Source organism: Protopterus annectens, chromosome 3.part1 (genome assembly GCF_019279795.1).
Source record: "Protopterus annectens isolate FY-2018-M chromosome 3.part1, PAN1.0, whole genome shotgun sequence".
In the NCBI taxonomy this organism is placed as follows: domain Eukaryota; kingdom Metazoa; phylum Chordata; order Ceratodontiformes; family Protopteridae; genus Protopterus; species Protopterus annectens.
Window position 1 is genome coordinate 1,711,147,693 of NC_056732.1, and position 6,104 is coordinate 1,711,153,796.

A 6,104-nucleotide genomic window follows, 5' to 3' on the forward strand; every position below is an offset into this window, starting at 1 on the left:
CAGCCATTGATAATCTTACCAAATTGGATGATCGTTTGATCAATTTCATTATGAAAGTTATGGATTTGATTTTGTCCAATAATTTCATCTTTTTTTTCCCAGATAAAAGCTATAGCTATGGGGACAAAGTGTGCTCCTATTTATGAGAATTTGTTCATGTATACTTGGAAGAAAAAATATATTTTTGGATCAGACTATTAACAATACTGACATTTATACTTGCTCTATTTGGATGATATTTTTATTTTATGAATGGACACCAGCAGTGTGATAGATTAATTTATTTCTTATGTTGACGACACTACATCATTTCTTAGGTTCACTTATAGATACTCTTTTGATAACATTGATTATGTTGATGTGGCCATATTTGTAGATGATATTAAAGCTTGTTTTGGTTCCAAGATTTATGGGAAACCTAATTTTTCTAACAGTTATTTGGATTTTAATAGTTGCCATCCAAAATATTGTAAGAAGACTATTTTTAAAGGGCAACTAGTTAGGACAGCAAGAATGTGTTTGGGTTTTGACAATTTTACATCTGAAGTGGATAAAATGTTCAATACAGTATGTTTCAGGATAGAAATTACCCTTTTGAATTTCTAGTTCAGATACACGCTGAAGTGGTCAACAGATGGGGTACTAAATACATACCTCTTCTAGTTGCTGAGTATCTAACCACATATAAAAATGCATCACATAAACTCAGAATAGAGATTTTTTTTTAACTCTCTGGTGGTTACATTTAATGCCTCCTCTAAAATGATTAAGAACATAGTTGCTAACAAGTGGAATATTTTAAAAGTTAATGAAGAGGTTTTCAAGACTTTAGGTGAGGCACATAACTTTGTATTTAAGATGAGTAGGTATTGCAAAAATTTACTTGAGCACCCAATTGTTAACAACATAGGTATGCGCTTTAAGTCACTAAGAAATGAGGGGCTTGTAATCAATGTCCCTATGGGATGGAACAAGACTGGACTTTTTTTACTCTTTTTCCATATAAGATTCCTTTGGCTGCTGGTAACTGTGCCTCTAAGGGGTGATGTATATAGCAGTTTGTAAGGGATGCCCAAAATATTATGTAGGGGAAAACTGAATGGCAATTTAGAAAAAGAATGTATGAACACATTTATGCCATTTCAAAGAACAATGTTAATAATGCTCTATTTAAACACGAGCAGGTATATAATTTATCAAGACTTAGTTTTAGCTTTTTGGAAGTGGTTCCTTATGGTGCAAGGTATGGCTCATGGGAAACCAGTTAGAATACAGAGAACTGATCTGGCATCTTCGGTTGACTGCTTCTAATGGGTTAGGGTTAAAAGAACATGCTCCGATATTTAAACTTAGAGCTACAAAAATATAGCTTAAGGCTGGTCTTTTAACACAAAAATGTTTTTACATATTGTTTTGTATATATTAACTGCGTACTACTTATATGTAATATTTTTATCAACAAGGCTTTTTTAAATAATTTGGCGTTTTACTGTATGTAATTAAAGTATTTTTTATTGGATGATGGAGCACACGTGACTAGATTGAACTTGTTGTTTAAATCATGTTGTTCTTACATCTTATGGTTCTGATGAAGTTCTTGCTATTAGTTAGGGACAAAGGTTGTTAACCATACATATTGATTTATTTTAACATCATTCACGTTGTGTTATTTATTAAAACACTTTTTATTTTACAATTCTTATGACATTGGGCTTATTTGTTGACTTTGCTGATGATTTCTGTTATTTGGGACACCTGTTTGCTGTCACAGACACTACGTGAGACAGTTTTTGGTTTTTAAGTTTAGTTTTTTGGCTGCACGGACACATGCTGTTTTGGTTTTGGATTATTTTGCATACTGATCATTTTGCAAATTAAGATTGTTCTGGAGCAGTGAAATATTACTGATACTTAATTATACTCATTGGGAATGTGTATGGTATCATGACAGAAATTTGTCTTTGTCCTAGTTTTATTTCTTATGCAGTTTTAGTTAATAAATAATAACCCCCCACCCAGTGACGCTGACGTCCAGAGGTGGTACATGGTCGTATTCCCACTTGTGATGTCAAAGTCCAAATACTAAACATATCTACATAGTATGGTCTTGTCCTACAGCCAGAATACTACAGGTGAAGACTTCAGATGTAGCCAAGAATGTAACAAGGATATCCATTACCTACAAATGAACATATGGTGTTTGGGTTTCTGGACATTTTAACTCATCCTTTGATGATCTGTACAATTATTCTGGTATGGGTTAAGTAGTTATCCCTCATGCTCTTATCCAGCATGAGGGACTGGAAAGTATTGGGAGGGGGCTGACAACAAATGAATGGTGATAAAAATTTACCACTGTATTATGTCAGAAATGCCTCACAAAGAATGTTTCTTTGCAGTTAATCAGTGGTAAAACATTGTCATTGTTTAGTAAAAACAGTAAGAGAGTGAAGAGAGGAAATATGTGTATGTACAGTTATGACAATGTATGGGATTGTGAGAGGCATTACTATTTAGTAAAATTATGTTAAATATAAGCAGTGCAAGGTGACTGTGTAAAAGAGAAGACATGGAGACTGGAGCCAGTATACAGTATTATGTGTTCGTATTTTTTATAAAATTTAGGGGGATGTAATGTGGGTACATATGTGAGGACATACTGATTTTTCTTTTAGTAAACTTTATGTGACATAAGAAAACTGAGGATCAACAAAGGATGGACCTTTGGATATGTAATACACAGAGTTAACAGTAACTATGCTCAACAATTCTGAACAAAACCCAAAATGACAGAGGAACAAAAGCCCAAAATAAGGGCCAGTTATATGAAATATTGCTGTAATTCACTTACGATGTTAATAGTACAACATGTGTTGGATCAATGTGCAGTTTCTGAACAAAAAGAGGTATAAAACTGTAATGTTTGGCTTTATTAACTGACTGTAGTCCTTCAAAATTTAGCAGAAAAAGCAAACATTTTATGAGGAACAGGACAAAATTAAGAGTCACAGTTGGGGATGTTCTGCAAAACTGTGTATATTTGAGAGGTATTAGTTGCTAATGAGCTTCATCAAATAGTACTTGGTTTGAATCCATCCGTCTGCATTTCACATAAACTCAGTCATCCTTTGGAAATGGAAATAAAAAGTACAGCTTCCAAACTGGTCACACAGAGGTTGAGACTGTCAAGTTTAGCAAAGTGCTACCCTCACTGAGGCGACACACTTTTATTGCTGCATTTCAAGCCTCAGAAAACTTGTTGAAAAAGAAAATAAGTGCAGAGGTGGAGCAACCTTCAGAACTGGGCTTCCAGTGAGAAAACCAGTTCAACTGTTTCACAAGAGAAACAAATTCAAGATTCTCTTTGCTGATTCATAAATTGTAGCAAACTATAACGCAGACTAAATATTACAAGACCTAATCACCTTCTCCAATGGGACTTTTTAGGAGGGGTTCTCAACTAATGTGCCAACTTGACTAGAAAGAGTACCATGTACCATTTCATTACTGGGTTGGCATATACAACAATGCACTGTTCCACCCAAATGTGTGTGGTCTTGGAAGCCTCATCTGACACTTGTTATAAAACTCAGTAACTTTGTACACCTCTGTACTGTGTATTAACTCCTGTTTATACATACATGCAGACAATATACGCAAGTGTGCAAACAGACAGACAGACAGACACACACACACACACACACACACACACACACACACACACACACACACACACACACACACACACACACACACATATGACTTAAAACATGGGATCTAATCACTACCAAATGTGCTACTTGAGATATCTAGAATGAAGCTCATTTGTAGAGAAATGTTGCTTAATGCTGTGGCTCTAAGTCAAATAAATGTATTTCTAACAAATGTAAAATAATATCTGCCAAGCAGGATTACTGCAAAAATGACTATAACTGTTCCTATAATGGGGTCACCATAACCTTGTCTTGAACCCTCTAATGCTCCTCACTGCTGTAGAAATGTTCAGGAAATAAAAAAATTGAGGCATGTGTTATACTTTTTAGAGTGTTTCCTCCTAACCTCACATTGACAGACCACTTCATCAATTAATGTTCCAAAGGGATAAATAGAGATTCTTAGATGAATTCTTGCTGCATTCCCCTTGATATTCTCAAACTCAAATTTAACATGATGCCCACTTTTCCTGTTGAATATTACCCGTGGAATATTCACTTAATCTCTTCCTATTTGGTGTTTTCCTGCTTTTTCCTTTATCTGATATCTTCATAAACAGGAATCATGTGACACTTTTAGCTTATGAAATAAATACTGCTAGCCTCTGTCTCACTTGCTTATTTATCTATTCCATCCTTAGTGTCTCGAAATGCTCCTCCTGTGTTTTACACCTTAACAATCTATGCAAATTTTCAAAGTTAATCCTCACTGTTAAAATGTAATTTACTACCATTTCCATTCGCAGCATTGTAGTTAACTCAGTAAAGCTTGACACTAGTGTAACACTGTATACTGTTGACTTAAACACCTCAGGCTTGTGGCAGTCTGTGGTGGTAATCAGTTGTCTTACTTGCCCTACTGTTGATGCATTGGAGTTTAACAATGATATAAATCTGAATATATAGTTTATAATGGAATATCCATAATAACCCTAGATATTTGATAACATTGAAAACATTAACAGACCGGGGCACAGTAAATGCACACAACAGCATGCAAACTTGTTAAGGAGGCAAATAATGCATTGGGCAACTGTGGCGTTAGAAGGCAATATGCAGTGTATTAAGGCAAACTAATAACACTAGCACAAGAAACTGTGTCCAGAACGTGTCACTGTCTCCAGGATGTGCATTGTGTTTACAAAACTGAGTTATTTTGTAAATGAGTCACTGCTCATAAACTCTTACTTTTTGTCCATAAAATATAGGATTCTGGAAAATTCCTCCTGGTCATTCTTATGTGGCACACACATAAAATATATTACTCTGATATCTGTTTTGTGTAACATCTCATCTTTTAATAGTTCCTTCTTCACTATTATGCACTCACCTAATGATGTTTTTTCCAGAAAGGAAAGGTGTAGGAATCAAACTCATAAACTTTGAAGTAGTACCAGACCAAGTATGGTAAAAAACTGCATAACTGAGTAAAAATAAGTAGCAGGTCAGAAAGAGTTCAATTAATATCAGACCACAAAAATGAAAACAAGAAAAAAAAACAGATTAAAATAAGACAGAAATAAAACATATTTCTGCAACAAAGACTCATGCATTGCAAACACGTTTCAGACTCTATTTCCATCGTGACGAACTACTGAATTCAAAGTGGGGCAAGCAGAAGGTGAAGGGCTTGATATACATCATTATATTAACTGTACTGATTTATTATAATATTTGGTATGGCTGCTTTACGCTGAAGAAGACTGTAATAATATTCTTTGAGAAGTGCTCGGCAATGTAATCTTCAGTACATTTACAAACACGGTATATATTTGAAGGAGTTATATAGTGTAAATTAAAGTAAGGACTGTCCAAAAGTCTAGACTGGTTTGGGGTAACATTATTCTCTTGGCCTAACTTAGAGCCTTTCCAGTTTCACCAGTCCCACACTGGTATTGCGGCTCTAGCACCAGGCTGATGCACTGTAATTAAGATTACAATTTTAGGGCATTCAAGGACTTGTACTATTTCTGGCCAGCAATCCAAGATAACCTGCCTTTTGTCTTACCTACATTCCTCAGAAATAAAGGAACTGACACGTAGATGAGCAAAGTCAGGGAACCCTGACTTCATGCCCTGATTGGCTAAAAGGGGCTATCATAAAAAAAAAATGCTAAGGGTTCCCTATCAGGTGTCCTTTTCTCCTGGTTGCCTGTGTATTTATCAGAACTGCAAGCCCTGCAAACTTCTGTAGAATACTTAATCTGTCTCATTTTTCACCTGAGCCAATCACAGGTGAGACAGTCAAATGACTGAATGTAATGCAGTACTCCCACAGTAGTCCAGATCAGGTAAACCTTACAGCTGCACAGATTCTGGAGCTCTGCTCAGACTTCAGGAACTGAAAGAAAGCCCAGAGGCTTCCAGCTGAACTTCTCCAGAAGTTGATCT